The sequence below is a fragment of the Protopterus annectens genome, chromosome 14.part0 (genome assembly GCF_019279795.1).
Source record: "Protopterus annectens isolate FY-2018-M chromosome 14.part0, PAN1.0, whole genome shotgun sequence".
Taxonomy (NCBI): domain Eukaryota; kingdom Metazoa; phylum Chordata; order Ceratodontiformes; family Protopteridae; genus Protopterus; species Protopterus annectens.
This window is the reverse complement of record NC_056748.1, coordinates 596,734,127-596,754,153: the sequence shown is the minus strand read 5'-3', so window position 1 is coordinate 596,754,153 and position 20,027 is coordinate 596,734,127. Positions and strand designations below refer to the sequence as shown.

Below are 20,027 nucleotides of genomic sequence, written 5' to 3'. Positions count from 1 at the left end.
CAATTAGCAATTTAGCATAATTATGCTGGTAAATACATTTTTCAATGCAAGTTCCATTTTCCTTATATAGTACGCTGAACAAGAGGAGCACATTTTCCTTGGTGTGGACCTGTATGTTATCAGGATATTTAATAATAGGAAAAAAATTATCCCATCCACTAACCATCCATAACTTCACCTGATATTTCTTTCAACAATTTAATTCGATAGTTCCTTTCAAGGAACATTTTTTTTCAATTTGTCAATTGCTTTTAAAAAGATCTCATTCTCAGACCAGCCCCTTCACCAAATTTATTTTCTGCCACCAAGGGTGTTCACTACCAAAGTGAAGGAAACTGAATAAGTTGGTTTCCTAAAAATAATACTTTCATATCTGTGCTCGTTCCAATTCTTTGTGTGTTTAACATCCAAAAAATAAACTTCTGACTATTCTTCTCCATAGTAAATTCAAAAAAGAAGTTGAGTTTTTGATGAAACTGAAATTCCAGGAGCCTAACATCATTGCCACTCCAAATGATAAAAATATCGTCCAGGTAATGGAAATAATCAATCTAGTACCTAACAAATGATGAAAGAAAAATGGTGTTGGTCTCTGACCACCATAAAACAATGTTGGTGTCCCCCATTGCTACATTCCTTATCTGTGTGTACAATTTGCCATCAAAATATATATAATTGTTAGTTAATACAAATTCCATACCTTCCATCATTATATTAATAAGATCCTGGCTAAACTTTTTATTCAAAATTAGAGCCTCGTTAAACCAATTCAAACTCTCTTCATGGGGAATAGATGTAAATAAGTCTTTCACATAACTTCCAAGAAATAAGTCAAAGTAAACTTTATTATCATTCAGATCAACAAATGCAATGCATCACTGGATGAAATGTCATTACTTCAGGCTTGTGTGCATTGAAAACAGTTTTCACAACATTAAAGCATATAATGGATGAAATTCTTGACAGTACAGATATAAATACACACATAGATAACTTACCCACCACCATTTTTTAAGATAGCAGCATAGCATAATTTGCAGTTCCTGTACTTGTGCAAGTAATAATTTAGCACAGATTGCATAACTTAGATAAATATAATAATTTAATTCTACGACAGTAAAGACAATCGTATTGCACTTATGATGTTCTTACAAACTGAGAGAGGTTTGGCATTGTTAAGGTTAGTTGTTCAACAGTCTGATCATTTGATGTTCTACACCTGATGCTTCTGTATCATTTCCCTGAAGAGAAGAGGTGGAACAGTCCATGTGTGGGACATTGAAACACTGACTCATCAACATAATTCCTCTTTCCTATAGCTCATAAAAGATGCCAAGAGTCAATTAGAACTTGATCTTCCCCTTCGAAGATGTATTTTTTTAAAATTTTGAATCCAGATATTTAGCTATGGATTCCGTCATGTAGCCCCCAGCTCCCTCTATCTGCCGCAATGGTGGATTATGAATTCCCGTATATATATATATATATTTTTTTTGGAATACCAAATATAGAGGGGACAATCATTTTTTTACCTTTAAAAAATCCATAATTTTACTTGGTATCTGGTAATCCAACTGATAGCAATTAACCAATAATTACTTTTAGAATGTGCTATGTTAACTTCATTTTTAGACACTGTGCAAAAATAGTTACTGTTGTGTAGATGTTCCAACATTTTCTGAGAATAATCAAAATTATTCATAATTATAACTCCAACGCCTTTATCAGGTTTTATAATTCTTATATATATTTTTTTCGTGCACAAGGTCTTAAGTAATCTATCCTCTTCCTTAGATAAATTGTAAGTTGGTGTTTTAGAATGCAACTTTACCATGGTCTTATACTGTTTTCAAACATTTTTTTCAAACAGCTCAGCTGAAGAATTTAAAGGAGGGTTAAAAGTACTCTCTCTACACAAACTCGAAAGTCCTTCCATTGATGGATTGTAATTATCAAATAATATTTTAAAATTAATATTTTTCATAAATAGTTTGAGCTCGACCAAAATGTACACCAGTGTCAATCTTTTTGTTGATATAAATGTAAAACCTTTTGAAAAAAGTTCACCATGTGTAGGTGTGACATGCAGGTCACTGTAATTCTAGATCTTAAACCCTTTAAAATTGAAAACATCTACAGTATCTATTTCTGAACCAATTTGTAAAAACATTATCTTTTCCATTTCCTCTTTTATTTGCCTTTTGGCTTGGTTGGAGAAATCCAATAAACTTAATCCTTTGTAGAAAATTCAGTCTGGTGTAAAGTTGGATGTTTGTGCTGCTGGTTTCTCATTTCTATTAACCTTGATGACCTCACTGGTTGCTCCTCTGCTAAAAAGTGTAATTTTCCAAAAAACTATCAATTTTTTCATTCTTCAAAACCACATGAGGAACAACAGACTGACAAACATTGGACTTCCTAGTACCACTCTAACCCCTACCCCCGGAACAGGGTATGCTTTTTTTTCTTTATATTCCAGTTCATCTAATTTCAGTTTGTTTCTCTTTTATTTTAATTAAAATGCAATAATGGTCAATGCTGTGGACAACTTCCATAGTGATCAAACAATAGGTCTCTGGCTCCATCAGCCGACAATGTCTGTATATCACCTTCTAACTTAGCCAAACTTCTATTGCTGTCCCTAATCAAAACATGCATGAGATCAAAGCCCATGTGGTCAAAAAGCTGTAACAGCTTCCCATGTAAAAGTGATCCTTCTATAAGTGTGTTAGGGAATTCAAATAAGTAAAGCTCCTTAGGAACCTGTTTAGGAACCTGGAGATAGGGAAGTGCAGAGGCTGGAGATGAAAATATTAATTTAGGGTATGTTTAAAAATTGAACTTGTAGATGTTGAGCTAAAATCCATAGGAATCTTATTCCAGATTTTGGCTACTATGCAGGAGTATAAACTTACACCCTATTTTTTTAGGTTTATGGGTTTCTAGAAGCCTTTTTGTCATAATGAGTGAAGTGAAAAGTTAGAAAGGTACTATTTCAGAATGTTATTGATGGATGGTCAAAGGAAAGGATTATATATCATTTTGTGGGGAAGTAGGAGTTAAGTGAACTTGAGGTAATTGGGCAAATGAAGCCATTTTAATATTTTCTGAGTAGAACAGTGATGATGTTTATATGACAGACTGGTTTCAAATCTAGATGCCTTTCTATAACAAAGTTATAGTTTTGTGATAAGGGAGATTTGAATATTAGTAAAAGTTGGTGAGACATACAACAGAGAAGCTAAAAGTATGTGTTTGCAAGTGTGACTCTGGAGGAGCTGGTGAGAATTTTTTTAGATCTATATATTTTTTAATTTTGTATATGAAGATCAGATTTTAGTTGATCATAAATTGAGATGTAACTTCTATATCAGTGCAATTGAGAGAAGTTATTTTGAAGCCATTTTTCAGAGGTGTTAGATATTTGGGGCAAAATAGTAATAGCTTGGATTTAGGGAGAGAGAGTTTTCACAGAGCTAGTGCTTGGTAGAATTGAAGGCATTTAATGCAGAATAAAAGGGTTTTTCATGAGCAGGTGAGGGTCTAGTGGTCGGTGTACTGGATGAGGGAAGCTTGTTGGGAGGATGGATGTAACTTGTTAATAAAGATGTTAAAGAGAAGAGGTCCAAGTACAGAATTTTGGGGAACAGCAGTATTAACTGGAAGAGGAGTATAAAGAGAGATGTTTTACAGAAAACTGCCAGTAAGAAAGGTAGCCAGTGAACCAGCTGAGTGTTGTATTAGACAGGTGAAGTGCTGACACTTTAGAGAGTCATTTGGAGTAAGATACTGTGTCAAAGGCTTTGAAGATATCTAAAAGAAGGAAAATACCAATTTATTATCATGTCTAAATTTGATGATGTTATATAAGAAGGTAATCATGGCAATTTTTGTGATATCATATTGGCGAAAACCACATTGGGTAGAAGTTAGTAGATTTTCTTGAAAGGGACATTGTAAGATTTGTTGATATATGCACTTTTTTAGAATTGCAGAGAGGGGGAAAAGATAGTTATAGGCCTAAATTTTCTTATTTTTGAGTCATTACTACCTTTAAAAAGAGGTATCATGTAGATTTTTTTTCCAAAAAGTGAGATGGGATCCCTGAATGAATCAATTAATAAAGATGGACACTGGATAAGCAATGGAAGCAGCTGCAAGCATTAGATATTCTCTAGGTAGGTTGTCAATGGGGGGTGAGTAGGGCTTGAGCGTACTTATTAGGTATTTTATATGTGAGGTAGAGCCAGTTTACTTTTTAAGAAGAAAAGAGTCTATAAATAAAAGTTTCTCTGTAAGGGATGTAAGAGTTCCAGGGTGTAAGATTTTGTTAGTTACTTCTGTGACATAGCTTGCCTTTATATACTCATTGATATTGCTTCTCCACACTGTAATCTTACTTCAAAGTGTATTTTACTCACCTTTGTATTATTTTAATAATATCAGTAACCATATATTATGTCTATCTTTATTATTTTTAATAATGTCTGTAACTTTAGCCTTTCTCCTCGGGATTCCACTGAAAAAAGGCTTTGGCTTAGTTGAAAACCCCCAGTCAACAAATGTCAAATAAATAAATAAAATAATAAAGGATTTTTTTCTAGTAATGTGCATTACTTGTAAATTTAAATTCTGTGACTGGATTATCAAGCAACCTCCTGCATAAATTGAAAAGGAGTAGCATAAAAAAGCTCACAGTTCAGAAAGAGACATGTATATTACAAGAGATTGTGTGACCTCAGCTTGAGGCTATATAAAATGCAATTCATTTTTTTGGTTAGTGGAGTTTTTATTGCTGATGTTCTGAATTCTTTTAGATGATTATCTGATAGTCTGATTGTGAATAAATTAGACACTGTTGTTTGTGCTAGCATGTCTGTCTGAAGTTTTTGTACATAATTTCAGATTAACCTGCGTATTATATGCCAGCATGACTAGTTATGATATTTGTAAATAAGTTCTTACATGTTGATTTATAATTTGTGCAGAATGTTTTAAAGACTTAACAGTGTTCCTTTACATTTCTAACTGGGCATATTTGTGAAGAAGGGTTTACTATCAAAACATCAAACATCAGAATGCAAACCATTCAAAAATGCGGTTTACATGTGCGATGTGCTGCATATTAAGTAGGTTGAAATGTCAAAAGGATAATTGTGGCAAAATCAGATTCAAAGTATTCAACATCCTTTTTCCCCTGCACCTTTTGCAAAATGCAGTATTAACGTGCCAGTTCAATACTGCACAATGCTTAAATTCAAGTTTTGCCCCTCTGCAAACCCCTGTGGGGGGTTGTGCCTCCCACACCCCCTACAAATTATATATTCTAACTCTGAGATTGCATTGCAGTAAGAAAAAGTGTAAATTTCCCAATCTGCACTGTACCACAATCTCTATTCGTAACATCGGCCATGCACAGTGGCATTCACTGCAAAGGACACTCACAGAATTGAAGGTTGGCAATATGGGAATCAGCCAACTGACATTCAACATTCCCATTTTCACTGAACCTTCATTTGTCTTTCTGATAGTAAACTGTGAAGAAGATTCTAAATTCAGACTGTCACAGAATCAGTTGATCTGCAGATGATGTTATCAGAATGTTGACAGTTGCTCTGTGTTTTTGTCAGAGGCTGAAAGATAAGAAAGAAATTTAGTAAACAGCTGTTGGTTGATTTTCAAAATATGAAATGAAAATTAGAACTGGAACAGTTGTGGACAGTTAAGCTAGTCTATAAAAGAGCCTGCTGAAGACAGTTGAAGTCAGTTGTTGCCAGTTAACAGCCAGTTATAGTTGCCAGTTGCAGTTATCATTTGTTCATAGTTGTACTGTACAGTGGATAAAAAAAAGGACTCACCAATAACTGTAAGCCTGCCTTTGATCTGTTGTAATAATTTAGTTTAGATCAGGGACAGTGTTCTTTAGTCAGATAGGAAAATTATAACTTATCAGTTACAGTTTTTCTAAATGTTGGAGTTCTATCCTTCAGTATTGATTTAATTTTCCTGGTGATTGAATTCTGTTTGTTTATTGGAGATTACTGCTTTATATTTTTAATCATTTTGCTCATTATTAAATATTTTTATTAACTTGTGTTGTGGCTGGTTAATCAATGTTTTCTTTGGTGATTTGAGAGTGCTTATACCTGCTTTGATAACTTCCTGGTTGACTCCGAGAGCTGTCTGCTTTAGGTCATTTGTTACTATTTGTTTTAACATCTAGTTTCATAATTGAACACCACTTTTACAGGCATATAGGCTGTCTGACTGGTGGCAGCGTATTACCATATTATTTTGGGGAAAGGCCACAGCTGGAAATCTGTGTCAGGGTTTCTCAGAAGTGTTTTTGGATGTGTGAGATTTAATTTAATTGTGAGTGTATCAAAGGTCTTAAACTGGGACACGTTGCTCTGAAGTGTGTAATGAGTTACATTTGGGGTGGACAGGAGTATACAGTCCAGTCCCAGGTTATAGTGTGTGTTCCTGTTGTGCTCTTAGGGGAAATTGTGAAATTTTACTCCTGTTTTAGTGACATTCTCATACCGGAATCAGTCATGAGAACTAAAGCTCCTTAGTTACTGACCCAGGATAGTAAGGGACATCACATTATTGTTGGCAGTCCAGCAGGGTACTGTCCAGATGTCACACTTTTTATCAATTTTATAAAGAGGTGGTGAGTATTTATCAATTGAATCTAATGAGTCAAGTCACTTTTGGGACCACATTACACTGGTGATCAAGTATACATCTAGAGCTTAATCATTTATTTATTATTTATTAACATTTGTTTACCAGGCCAGGCTAGCCCATTTTCAGAGGAGGCTCGGGGAGAAAAGCTCCAAGGTACATACATAGAATAAAAACTAAAAAATAATTTAAAATAGTACATAAAATTGCAGAAGTTACATAAACAATTGGTAAAACAGAAAAGAAAATTAGTATGATTCAAAGAAGAAGACTAGAAAATCTTCCAAGGCATAATATAGAGATATTTGGCTTAGAGAAGAACGATCTGTTATACACAGAGTAAGGGAGTGTATCAAATGGGGTGTTCATTTGTATAAGAACTGGGGACATAGAAGTAAAGGTTACTGGTTTGGCGTAAGGGTATATGATGGCATAAAGGGAGGAAATAAGAGAGGAAGTTGTGAGGCTGAAAATCTTGAATTTAGGTAATGGCTGAGGAGGGGACTGAACAGTTACAAATCCACATGTACGGGAAGTGACTGTGCAGTGCACTTTTGAAGTTAATCATCCAGGAAAAGAGCAGATAAAACTTTCACAGAGAAAAATGGATGTCCAGATATACAATGTGATTTAACAATCATTCTGAAAATGAGCAAGTGATGCATTCATTGAAAAGCAAAGTATGCAACCAGGATTAATTTCAAAACAGAGAACAGAATTCAAAGCCAAAAAATCTTATTCACAAAATTCAGCATAACATTTACTGTATCTTGGAGGAGCATGTTTTGCAGTACAGAGGTACCAAGAGCAGGGAACTGCAACAGTTACAGCCATAGCTATATGGGGAAGTGCTAACCAGAACAGGAGGACATGAAGAAAGAAGTAGGTTGAAGCAGAGTGTAAGGATGAAGCTTCAAGTCTTGTAATAATCGTCAGGAAGTAACGGTTTAATTGTTTGTCTTGCAGTTGTAGGTTGTGCATACCTCTCAACCATACCAAATTCCTTGGTATTTACCAGTTTTGAGGGCAAAATAATGGGGTGACACAAATTCCCGAGTGGTCCCTTCAGCTCCGATTTGTTTTTTTATTTTCAAGTTAAAGTAGTGTCTGACATCATCATGTATCGCCAGCTTATCCTGCAAGCATGATGACAGGAGAGTCAGACTGTGTTTATGTTTACCGCCTGGAAATTTGAATAGCAGCAGGCCAGCACAGCAGCAAGCCAAGCTGCTGTTTACAATTTAACAAAGAAATTCAATTTTTTCTTCATCTTCATTCTACTTCTGCCAAGTTGTCAACCCTTGTTTGACTCTAAACTAGTCTACTCCCAGGATGACAAAATTTATTTTCTTTCGCAACTCGACCTCTCTGGCTCCAAGTAAGTATAAAAAGATAAAAAAAAATGTGTTTCATCACTGTATGCCTTAATGCATCACCTATGGCTAATTGAAACTGTGACTGCCTGAAAAAGTATGCACAAATGTAAACAGAACAAAACAGATTGAGCCTGTTATCTGAATGCCTGAGATTTTTTTCCCTTGTTATTAGTTATTTTCACTGGTTAACATAAAATGCAATGCACCAATACAAGGGACACAGTCACTGTGCTGAAGCCTTATCCTACAAGAATTGAAATGGGCAACAAAGTCAGTCTTAAAGAAATGGTACCTCTAGGTCTATCAGTAAAGCATGACATTCTATAACACCTCACAACTACATGTTTTTTAACTAAATATTCACTGTATGATATATCCAAGCATAAAGAAACATTTGAGTCTTGATAGAGAAATACATAAAGCTGACACTGGTTAGAGATGTCACATCTAACCAAAATGAATATAAAAACAAAATGGGCATTACAAAATATAAAGCTTCACACTCCCTTGCCCTAAAACATTACAAGCATTCAGTTTCTGGCTAGTATCTGAGAAATGTCACAAAATACCATTGCTGGAGTTTGTATAAAGTAAATATGTGATTTTAAATCTGAGCAAGGGAATACAAAATTCAAGGATGTGTGGGAAGCGCGGTGCCGGTTCATGCCAACAAAATAAGAGATGTGATGAGAGGTTTAGAACTACAAAGGGAATAGGGAGAAAACATAAATCAACAAAAGAAAGCAGTTGTGCTAGGAAACAGCATGCATATTTTTTAAGGGGAAAATCTTCCATCATACTTATCTCATGCTATGCTTGTGTGCGCTAATGCAGTGGTCTCGAACCACCTGGCCAAGGACCAGTATTTGGCCGTGGATCATTTGGTACCAGGTTGTCAGGCATGGAGTGAAACAAAAAAGTGAATGTGTGTATGAGTGTGTTTATGTGTCTGTCTGCATGCGTGAGTGAATGCATGCATGAAAGCAGAATAGTTTGTGTGTGTGTGGGTGGGTATGTTTCAGTCTGCATGTGTGAGTGAATGCGTGCATGAAAGCAAGAGAGACTGCGCGTGTGTGAGAGATCAGAAGAGTGAGAGCAATGTGTGAGCGAATGCATGTACAAACGAGGAAATGACTGTGTGTGACAAAGATCAGGAGAGTGAGAGCGATGTGTGAGTGAATGCACGTATGAATGAGGAAGTGACTGTGTGTGAGATCAGGAGAGAGTGAGAGCGATGTGTGAGTGAATGTAAGAATGAGGAAGTGACTGTGTGTGTGACAGATCAGGACAGTGAGGGCAATGTGTGAGTGAATGCCTGCAAGAAAGCAGAAGACACTCTGGGTGTGGGTGTGTGTATGTGAGTGGGTGGGTGTGGGTTTGTGTGTGAGAGAGAAAGAGAGAAGAGTGAGAGTGATCCCTAGCAGCAGCAATGAGGTTTGCATACCTCTCGACCATATCACTCAACCTCTGGTACAATAAATATGGATATATTTATTCTAACAAAGGTTGGCTGATTGTTTTTGTACATGAGGTTTGGAGAGAGGCAGCTGTAACTCCTATACCAATGTTTTGTAACAGTAATGACATAAATTAACTTCAAGCCTAAAAGCTTGGCAAACAACATGGGCATAATTTTTGAATGGGTTTTCTTTAACAAGTATAGAAATAGATCTGACAGCAGAAAATTACACCAGTACATATGCTTTATGTTTTGGAAGGTCAGTCTTGTACTGGTACTGTAGTAGGATTATTCTTATTTCAGCATGCTAGCTGGAATTTTTGGATGCTATGGCTATAAATAATTGCATATATTACTGTGTATGTGAAAATTATACTGTCTGATTTTCCTGCCTGTAAAAGGAAAGTAAAATGTATGAAGACTACAAAATAAAACATTGCAGGGAGGATAAAAAAATGAAGTCTTACATGGAGCATAGAATTGTAATATGGCATTGTTACAACTTTATATGCGCCCCTGAAAGATCAGCTGTAGAAATACAAACTGAAAATGTAAAGGATTTGTTAGCTAAAACAAAGGAACCATTAAGAGGCAGATTAACAGACAAATGTGCTGACTGCCTGAGTACTGGTGTTAAATACTGTTTCACAACTTAAGAACTGCACATGCATGGTATGTTTTTTCCCCAGTTTACCATGACTCTGGCAAAATATTGGTTTGTTATTTAAAAATGGGATGTTTAAAGGGATGTTTGAGGGTATAGAATCCCACACATAGGGAGATGCAGGGAACTTTGTCCACTTAAAAAAATGTTATGATTTTAAAATGTTTGACCTAAGCGGAGCACAGAGTTCAGTGTCACTCAAAATGTAAGAGCAAATATGATTTAAGGATTGTAATCATTTCTTGTGTTCCATACATACCAGGGAATTTTGTTGGATATAAGAACCTGTATTCTTAGTTTCAGGCTCTGCTCAAGAATAACACTGCACAAATAGTAGTTGTCAGTTTTGGGGAAATCAGTCAGTTCTTCTGTCATAACATTGTAGTATGAGCTTTTGTTAGGAACTGCATCATCAGAGTTCTGTTTCCTCTCCTATCTTCACACTGCTAACATTTTCTTGGAGATTTATGTAGCAGTTAATTTTATTTTTATAAAAGAAAATTGCACTTTAGTTTTATATGAGTTCAAAGTCTTATACAAGTTCAAATGTTAATATAAATAAAACACTATTGTTCTGGTTATATTTCGTGTTTAATATTTTGTCTCTTCAGTTTTAGTTTGAATATTAGCATCCCATAATTCCATTGGAGTGGGTGGGGTTTTACACTCACAGACACACATTTTTATATATATATATATATATATATATATATATATATATATATATGCAAATTGTATGTTAATCAGCATACAGATTTTTGGAGTGTTGTACCTACTGTCCATGGGCCTTTGTCCAGATTTTTGATGTTTCCAGGTTGAGAGGTATGAGGTTGTGATCTTAATAATGGTGGGGAAATGGGTATAGGTGAAAATAATGCCAGCCAAAGGATTCCAAATATTAGGAGGAGAAAAACCCAACAAGGATAATCTGAAATTGTTTTTTCAAGATGAACAAAAATAACCAGTGCAGTGTGGTTAGCATATTTGGTGGCTTCAGGTTCCTCTTCTTTCCAGGAACAGAAAAGATAAAAGAGTGGGCTAAGTAAATCATCGAATGCACCTAGGTCAAAGTTCCCTTATGCAACCTGGCATTGGACTCCCAGTACTCTAGTGCTCAGCATGTTCTGTGGTACACTGTCTGTCTTATTAATGAAATAAATTTTTGTACCCCATGTGGCTAGATTTTGGTAAAAATATTGGAATTTAATGATAGCCCGGCTGCTCTTTGGATATTTTGGGGAGACATTTTTCATACAGATACAACCCTGCAATCAGGTCTAGATCACCAGTAGTGCATGATTCCTGTTGCAGGATGTGAATAATAGTGTTTGTAAGGAATACTTTCTTCAGTGTTACAAGTTACTGAACTTGTGCTACTAAAAAGACATGAATGAGGGCAGAGTGCTTTATTGATATTAATTCCCTTTATATTTTAGATATGTTTAAGGTAAAAATCAGACACTTTTGCTGGTACTGAGAAAAATTAAGTTTGTAGATGACACCATTAATGGCTTAATAAATCCTCCTATGAAATGTAGTTGAGTAAGAAACTTGAAGGCCAACACTATGGCACAGTGGTATCTGTTACAAAATGGATGCTGTAGTAAGCCAAATATAACAGAATGAAAAAGTGGGAGATGTGGTCTGACAGCATTTGTGACCACAGATAAAGGATGGCAGATATATCTTTAGAAGTCAAAGCTTAGTTTCTTGAAGAAGTCTGAAGAGTGAATCAATATGGAAGGCTATGGAAATGTTGAGGGTAACAGCAATGTTCAGGTATCGCAGACAGCATGCTTGACTTATAACAGAACAATTACAACAGAGATACAGTGCAACAGAGAGAGAAAGGGAGAAAGAAAGAGCAGAGTATGAAGAATTATAATGTGAGAAAATCTTCACCCTTAACCGACCTTAATTATATATATTAACGCTAACTCCATCCCTAACAGAACTGCTAGCCATAACACTTTTCCTAATTCTAACAACTTCACACACATAAAGCGCTTATTTACTGTATTTTTATCTACTGTGTTTTAGTCTATTAAATACTTTGCAACATTTCCAACGGAGACTAGTTTTTCGTGGTGACTCCTTTACGTTTTTCATTCTGATTAACTTCACACACACCTAACCACTTACCCTAGCTATAACTCTAGTTCTACTTGACGCTTGCACGCACACACACACACACACACACACACACACACACACGCGCACACACACACGCACACGCACACACGCACACACACACACACACACACACACACACACACACACACACACGCACACAACTGAAAATGTTATATTTTAAGAAATCTTGGAATTCCGCCACATGCACAGTTAATAACTGTGAGCTTTTAGGGTCAACACTGCACATTCAAGGCTGATCTTTTAGCTAGAACCCTATATTTATACTAACATGTATATCTATATCTGACATAGCAGATAGCATTGCCACCTCACAGCAAGAGGTTCCCTGGTTCACTTCCTGGCTGGGGTGCCTTCCTTGTGGAGTCTGCATGTCCTGCCTGTGTTCATGTGAGTTTCTTCCAGGTGCTTCGGTTTCCTCCCACATTCCAAAGACATGCAGTAAGTGGTCTGGACACTCTAAATTTCCCATAGGTGTGAGTGTGCATGTGAGTGTGTAGTATGAATGAACTATTGCGGCACGGCAAGCTACCTGGCAGTGTAAATCTTGGCTCTGGTTGATTGTCATTGTTGAAGTGACATCCAGACCCCATGTGCACGAATGGGAAAAAGGGGTTGTGAATGGATCTATATCGATATTTGCATGTACATCTAATCTATAGCTATATTTACATCTACATCGATATCCATCCATCCTCAACCCTTTTTCCCATTTTTGCACATGGTGTCGGGTTGTCATTTCCACAGTGACAATCATCTTAAGCCAAGGCTTACACCACCAGGTGGCTAGCTCTGCCATACTAGTTCATTCGCACCACTCACTTCTGCACACACTGTCACCTACGGCCAATTTAGAGTGTCCAATCCACCTACTTTATGTCTTTGGAATGTGGGAGGAAACTGGAGCACCCCGAGAAAACCCACATGACCAGAGGAAGGACATGCAGACTCTGTACAGAAGGCACCCCTGCTGAGAATTGAACCATAGAACCTCTTGCTATGAGGCAACAATGCTAACCACTGCACCACCACAGCCACCCTGTGCATCTATATTTACATCTGTAGCTATATAAATATCAATATCTACATCTATATCTATATGTATAGCTACATCTCTATCTATCTATCTATCTATATTATACTACATATGTATAGGTGCACTTAATAAAGTTGACTGTCTTTAAAGTCAGCATCTGTTTTGTCGGCACACTGATAGTTGAACATTGCGTGACATCACTACATTACTGGTGTTTGGGAATATTCCCTTTTCCCTGGTATTGTGCAGTCTCAGAAACAGAAAACATAATTAGCAGGTGGTGTGGGGAGATGCTCTATTTTTATTGCATATTCCAAGGTTATCATGCACAGTAATGGGTCATAGTCTTCATAATTTTTTTGTTGATGTTAGCAATGTTGACATTTACTAGTTTAGATTATTTTAAGTACATCCATAAAGATAGATAGCTAGATGCATAGAAAGATAGTATGTGTGTGTGTGTGTAATCTGTTTGTCTGTGTGTATCTGCATATATTCAGCAGCATACAAGATGGGGGAGCTACAATGAATAGGCCATTATATGAAAATAAGCTGTGTAGGAGAAGGACAGTCACAATGGATAAAAATGTGAAATGCAGCCAAACAAATTCAATGGGAGAATTATTTAATTAATCAATAATGAAAGTCATTTAATGTTTTTTAGCTATTTATTTTAGCTACTATGATCAAAATATGCAATAAAGAAACGCATTAAATGTTCTTTCATAGAATGCATGTCTACATACAGAAAAGTATATTGTAAGGTTGTGTTCTACAACTGACAGGGCTTGTGGCCATTTTTTATGTTAAGCCTAGAACATGCATTAAAATGTTTAAAAATTATTTTGTTCTTAAGTTTGACATCAGATATATACTGACAAATGCTTTTAGCCTTACTGAGTTCCATTTTTGTGATTGGTGGGTGCATTACTTTGAATATAGATTTTCTTTTATGCCAAAGAAAGATAAAATGTAGAAAAGGAGGAGGCACCAGACCACGGCAAATAAAATCATAAACATTTAATAACAAAAAAAAGTGATGGTGAGCGCTTTCGCAGCCAAAAGCTCATCAGACAACAAATTCAATTAATTTCCTGTTATTTAAACTCATATTGACCAGTGGGATAATCGACACAATTATACATGTAAATAGCCTCTTAAATAACTGGGAGCACCATATTACTTGATATTCTCAAACATGAACATAAGATATTGTTAAAATACAATCTATACAAATTATAAAAAATATATAAAAAATGCACATATCTGTGCAAAGGTCTATTCAACAATGCAGAATTAATAGAGACTCTGTCATTAATGCCCCTGCCCATGTTAGCTTGGATCCTAATTATCCATTCAAGTTCTTTGGTTTCAACCCTATTCCTATTTGCCCCCTCCTCTAATTCCTGGGGGGACTATCGCAACAACCATAAACATAAATTCATGTGATACACCAAATTCTAAGATGTGTTTCACTAGGGCATTAGTCTCTACCTTCCTATAGATATCATATAAATGTTCTCTAATATGATCTCGTAACCTACGTGTAGTCATACCTATAGAGAAAGAATAACATACTTAAGCAATAACCAACAACGTGGTGTGGTATATTGAAGATTTACCCATGGTTGGTGTGGTTTAATCATGAGGGTGAAGCCTGAGTGATTAAATAAAGCCAACCGTGGGTAAATTTCAATATAACACAACCACAGAGTCAGTTATTGCTATTATACAATGACATTATTTAAGAAAAAATATTTACTTTTCTTAAATAATGTCTTTGCATAACAGTGCATTACTGTTCTTCTGCCTGTGGTGGTATACTGTTTCCTTGTGTTGATGTTCTGCACATGTATATGGAACTTTCATTCCTACGCATACCCAATACATCAATGCTTTGAAACGGAAGCAATGGAAAAAAGAAAGTCTCCCTTGCTCCGTTTTTTTTTTTCCTTTTTTTGTATTTATTAAAAAAAAAAAAAGAAAAAAAAGATTTTGGACACTTTATACCAACAGAAAAAAGTCGGGGCAATCGGACCTTTTTCCTTTGGTATATTGTGGGATTTACAACGAGAACGCTGGCCAATCAGCGTGCACGTTTTGAAATATTAATGGGGGGGGTCATTGTATAATATACAATAAGTTAGGTAGACCAAATTGATAGTATTACAATTTCCTATTAGTCTGAAACTCAAATCCTTTTTCATGTCTGCGTGTACAAACCTCCCACTACTATCTAATTGTTTACAATTACATCTTCTGCAAGGAAAGGTGCCATAAGTATGTTCAGAAGGGCAAGTAATGTTCTTATGATCATATTTAGTTCCACATACACGTCTCTTCAAGGACTTTTTGTTCTTATAAGCATATTGGGGAGTGTCCCCCACTAACCCCCTAACCTGCAGATCAGCACATAAAATATTCCAATTCCTTTTGTAGACATCTTTCAGTAATCTGTTAACTAGAATAGGTCACCGGTACGCTCAAACTTACATTTTGAATGTACTTGTCCAGTGATCCTATTGATATTGAAGAAGTATGGTTTACCTTCTCCTTCTCTCATTCTAAGTGTGTCCATCATCACTGATTGAATTTCCTTCTTAGCATAGCCCATCTCAATAAAATAGTTCTCTAGATTGTATAGTTCACTCCTAAATTTTCATTAGATGTTAATCTCGAGATCCTTAAGGTCTGTCCTCTCAAGACATTTTTGAATACATGCTGTGGATGCATACTATTTCTCTGAACATATGTATTCCTGTAACATTCTTTCCTAAATATTTCTGTTTCATATTCTCCTGTAGCCATCCTACAGACTTTGACATCCAAAAACTCAATCGATGTAAAATAGCTATTAGCAGTGAACTTAAGAAAATGAGTGGTATTGTTAATTTTATTCAGAAAGAAAATAAATGCAGATTCCTCCCCTTCCCATAATAGGAAGACGTCGTCTACAACTCTCTGATAAAAAACTATACAAGCATGCATGTCCTCTCTTAAAATGTTTCCTTTTTCCCATATGGCCATAACAATGTTGGCGTAGATATTGGCACAGGAAGTGTCCATGGCTATGCCATCAATTTGCTGATACAGATCCAGTTCAAACATAAAAATTATTTCTACCAGAAAATATAACAAGTCTATGACCTTAAGGTACCATCTACCACTAAATATTACTTAAAAAGTTCAACCCCAAGACCATTGAGGATGACCATAAATAAAGATTGTACATCTAGTGTTATCATCATGCAGTTCCTTGTGGATGGTCTACTTTTAACATGATCAAAAAGGTCTCCTAAAATTGTTTGGTGTCTTTCAAGATATAATTGTTCTTAGCCAATATAGGTTTTAGATGTTGTTCAACATAAACTGAGAGTGGCTCAGTGCTCCAGCCATGTTCCGCTACTATGGGCCTCATTGGGGGAACACAGGGATGTTTATATATTTTAGGCAGTCCATGAACTATAGGTATTAGTAGTTCTTCTACAATAAAATAATTATAAAGATCTAGATCAATAGCTTGACATTGTAGACATTCAAATAAACAATTCCATATAGCCATATTGCATTGTTCAACACGTTCAATATTAATACTTTCATAAACTGTATCACTGAGCATTGCTAACATACTGTCCCTATAAAAATTGTAGTCCATAACCACTAGTTGTCCCCCTTTATCCGCAGGTCTGATGGATATGGACTGCTTCCCTTTCACTTTTACTTAAATTCACAAAACATTTGGTTGTAACATTGTCATCATACATTTTATAGATATCCTTCAGACATGCTTTTTCAAAGGTTTCAATCACACCATGATTAATGGGTACATAACTACTTAATTTTCTAAACGTTTGTGTGCAGTCAAACTTCATAACATCACCACCAACTGTATTTTCAACATTAAATTATGTGTAAAAGTTTTTAACTCAATGATATTATCAGTCAGTGTCATTTTACTGGCTGTTACGAAAGTCATACCTTTATTTCAATCATTGATTTCTTCTTCAGTGAGTATCCATTTAGACAGATTCCATACTACCACTCTTTTATCTTTGCCACATCTTCTTTAGTGTCATCGCATTATCATCCTCTGCTGAAGCCTTCTGTTTCAAGTTGCCTCAACTGTGGGACCACTCGCGAAAATGTGTAGTCTGGAAGGGATAAGGTGTAGTTAGAGAATTCTTACCAGAACTCAGTTTGTAGAGCATTCGTGCAAATCAAATGACCTGCCACATGTATGCCATCTTTCTTCCATGCTCCTCCTTGAATGGGAGCATAAGGTGACTTGACAGTACTCGTTGAAGTTGTATAGATGGTAGACGTAGAACGGGATGTTCCCTGTATGACTGTTTCAGCTATTACCACGCCACTCTGAGTTTTTAAGGTGGAATCAACCTCAGCATCCACCTGAGTTTAGGTTTCCATGTCATTAATATTAGATCTGTTACTAATAATAAAGTGTCTTAAATATAAATATTTTTGAGATCGGTTACAGCAAAAACCGTAATAGCTGCTTATCTTGTGGTGGCATGAATTCATCTTAGTCTAGCAAACACAAGGTAAGAGTACAGTGAGGATATGTTAAGATGTTCAAAAGGTTTGCTCATTTTTCTCACTCACTAGCACCTATTTCTGTTAAAAAATGGCCCATTATTTTCCCAGTAGAGCACCATATTCTAAAAGAATGGATATGAAAATGTTAACTTAACCTAATTTGCCTGTGTTCTTTCAACAAGAATAGCAAAAGTAAATAATTCAAAGGACTGCATTGCTCAAAAAATATTCTACCCCATGAAGTTTTTTTTTTTTTTTTTGGTCTAACTAAATATACTCTTTTTATCAGGGGCAAACTATTCTGAGCATTGCAAACAGACCCAGTTTGCACTTCAGGAGATATGAAACATTACATTTTTCCCTTAAACTGATTGTTTTTTTCTATTGTGGAATGTAGGAACATCACAATCAGAAATTAAGAGACTTGGCATAAGCAACACAAAAAGGAAAGAAACATCCCACTGTACTGTGAATATCTGTACATACAGTAAAGTATGCATTCAGTGTACAGCAGAAACACCTTCCTACTATTTTTTTTTTTTATATTATATGCTCTTTGTAAAAAGGTTGTACTGTACAATGGATTACTAAAAATAAGTTGCACTTTTTAAAATAATTAATTAAAAAATACAAATAATCACTGACAGACTGATGGAAGCCTTTATCAGTAGGCAGGGCTGGGCATGGAAAAATAAACCCTCACTAACTGCAAGACAGTGACTACAGTGTATCAGCTTTAAGTAGTGCATTTGGAAAGCAAAAAATATATGAAGTTTGATTAGTTTTATGGTTATGCATCAGGTATTTGCAGTTTGGTTTAAAATCTTGATAAAATAACATAAGAATCACAAGAAACAACTGAAAAAGTTCTTAATCTCTCTGCAAAAATGTATATGCGTGAAAACCATAAACTAACCATTGCTTAGTATTTTACCAGATAAAGCTTTCCTTTACCAAAACAATAAGTAAAATAATATAATTTAATGAATAAAATTTCTCTGCTACATACTCATGAAACATTTATCATCCGTTTACAAAGTATTCTAAGATGCCTTGTTTATAGTAGAGTTCATTTACAGTGTCTGTAGTCCTAAATGAAAACTTATTAAACAGATTTCGTATGACGCCCAAACTGCAACTGTAAAAGGATAGTATATTCACAATATAAGCTCAACTGTAAAATTACTATAAGTGTGATTAATAAAATGTTGTAATGTATAATATAAAAATTAACATGGTCAACAAATACTATTTTTTATATTACAGCAAGATTTCAAAAGAATCCCTGAAGTGGAAACTGCTGCGATTAGAATGTCACTTCACATGGGATTTGAGGAGGGAAGATGTTGATATTGAAGATTTATTTATTTATTTATTTATTTATTTGCAGTTAGTTTACCAGGATAGTCCATTGGGCCATAAAAACCCGTTTTCAATGGAGTCCTGGGGAGAAAAGCTCCAATACAGATGAAAACAGGTACATAAAAAAACTACAATAATACTTATACAGAGAAAAGATAAAACATTTAACACATTTAAGCTCAAAAATTCAAGAAGCATTCAAAACAATACAATCTGATGTGGATTAAATGTCAGGGGAATAAGTTAAAAAGAGTAATGTTTTATGCATTCAAAGAAGTTGTTCAGAAGAAAACATAAACTTACATTGCAGGGTAGGTATTCTGAGGGAACATAGGCTTAGATAGGAAGAGTTATGTATCATATATGTGAAGGAGAATGGGATAACATAGAATTATGAGGGGAGGGAGCAAGAACAATCCCATTGGGATCTTAGATATGTATGAAGAGATTTTTTGAACATGTACTGTTTAGTGGTGGTACGAATGGATGGTGGAAGTGAGTTCCAGAGACGGGCAAGATTAAAAGATAGTAGGTGTTTACCTGGGGGATGAGATGGTTTATGTACTCCTAGTAGGTTTTGATTGTTAGACCTTAAGACTCTGTTTGGTAGGTGCATTTTAAAGGCGGAAGACAGGGAGGGACAAAGAGAGGGGCTAAGGATGAGCTTGTGAGCGAAAGTCAGCTGTATATATATGAGATGATTAGGTAATTCGAGCCAGTTTAGTTTTTGGAGAGAGG

At 35.5% G+C, this 20,027-nt stretch overlaps 1 pseudogene; it reads left to right on the top strand.

The window, feature by feature from the left end:
* Positions 1 to 20,027, top strand: part of LOC122788708 — a 67,003-nt pseudogene that overhangs the window by 44,317 nt on the left and 2,659 nt on the right.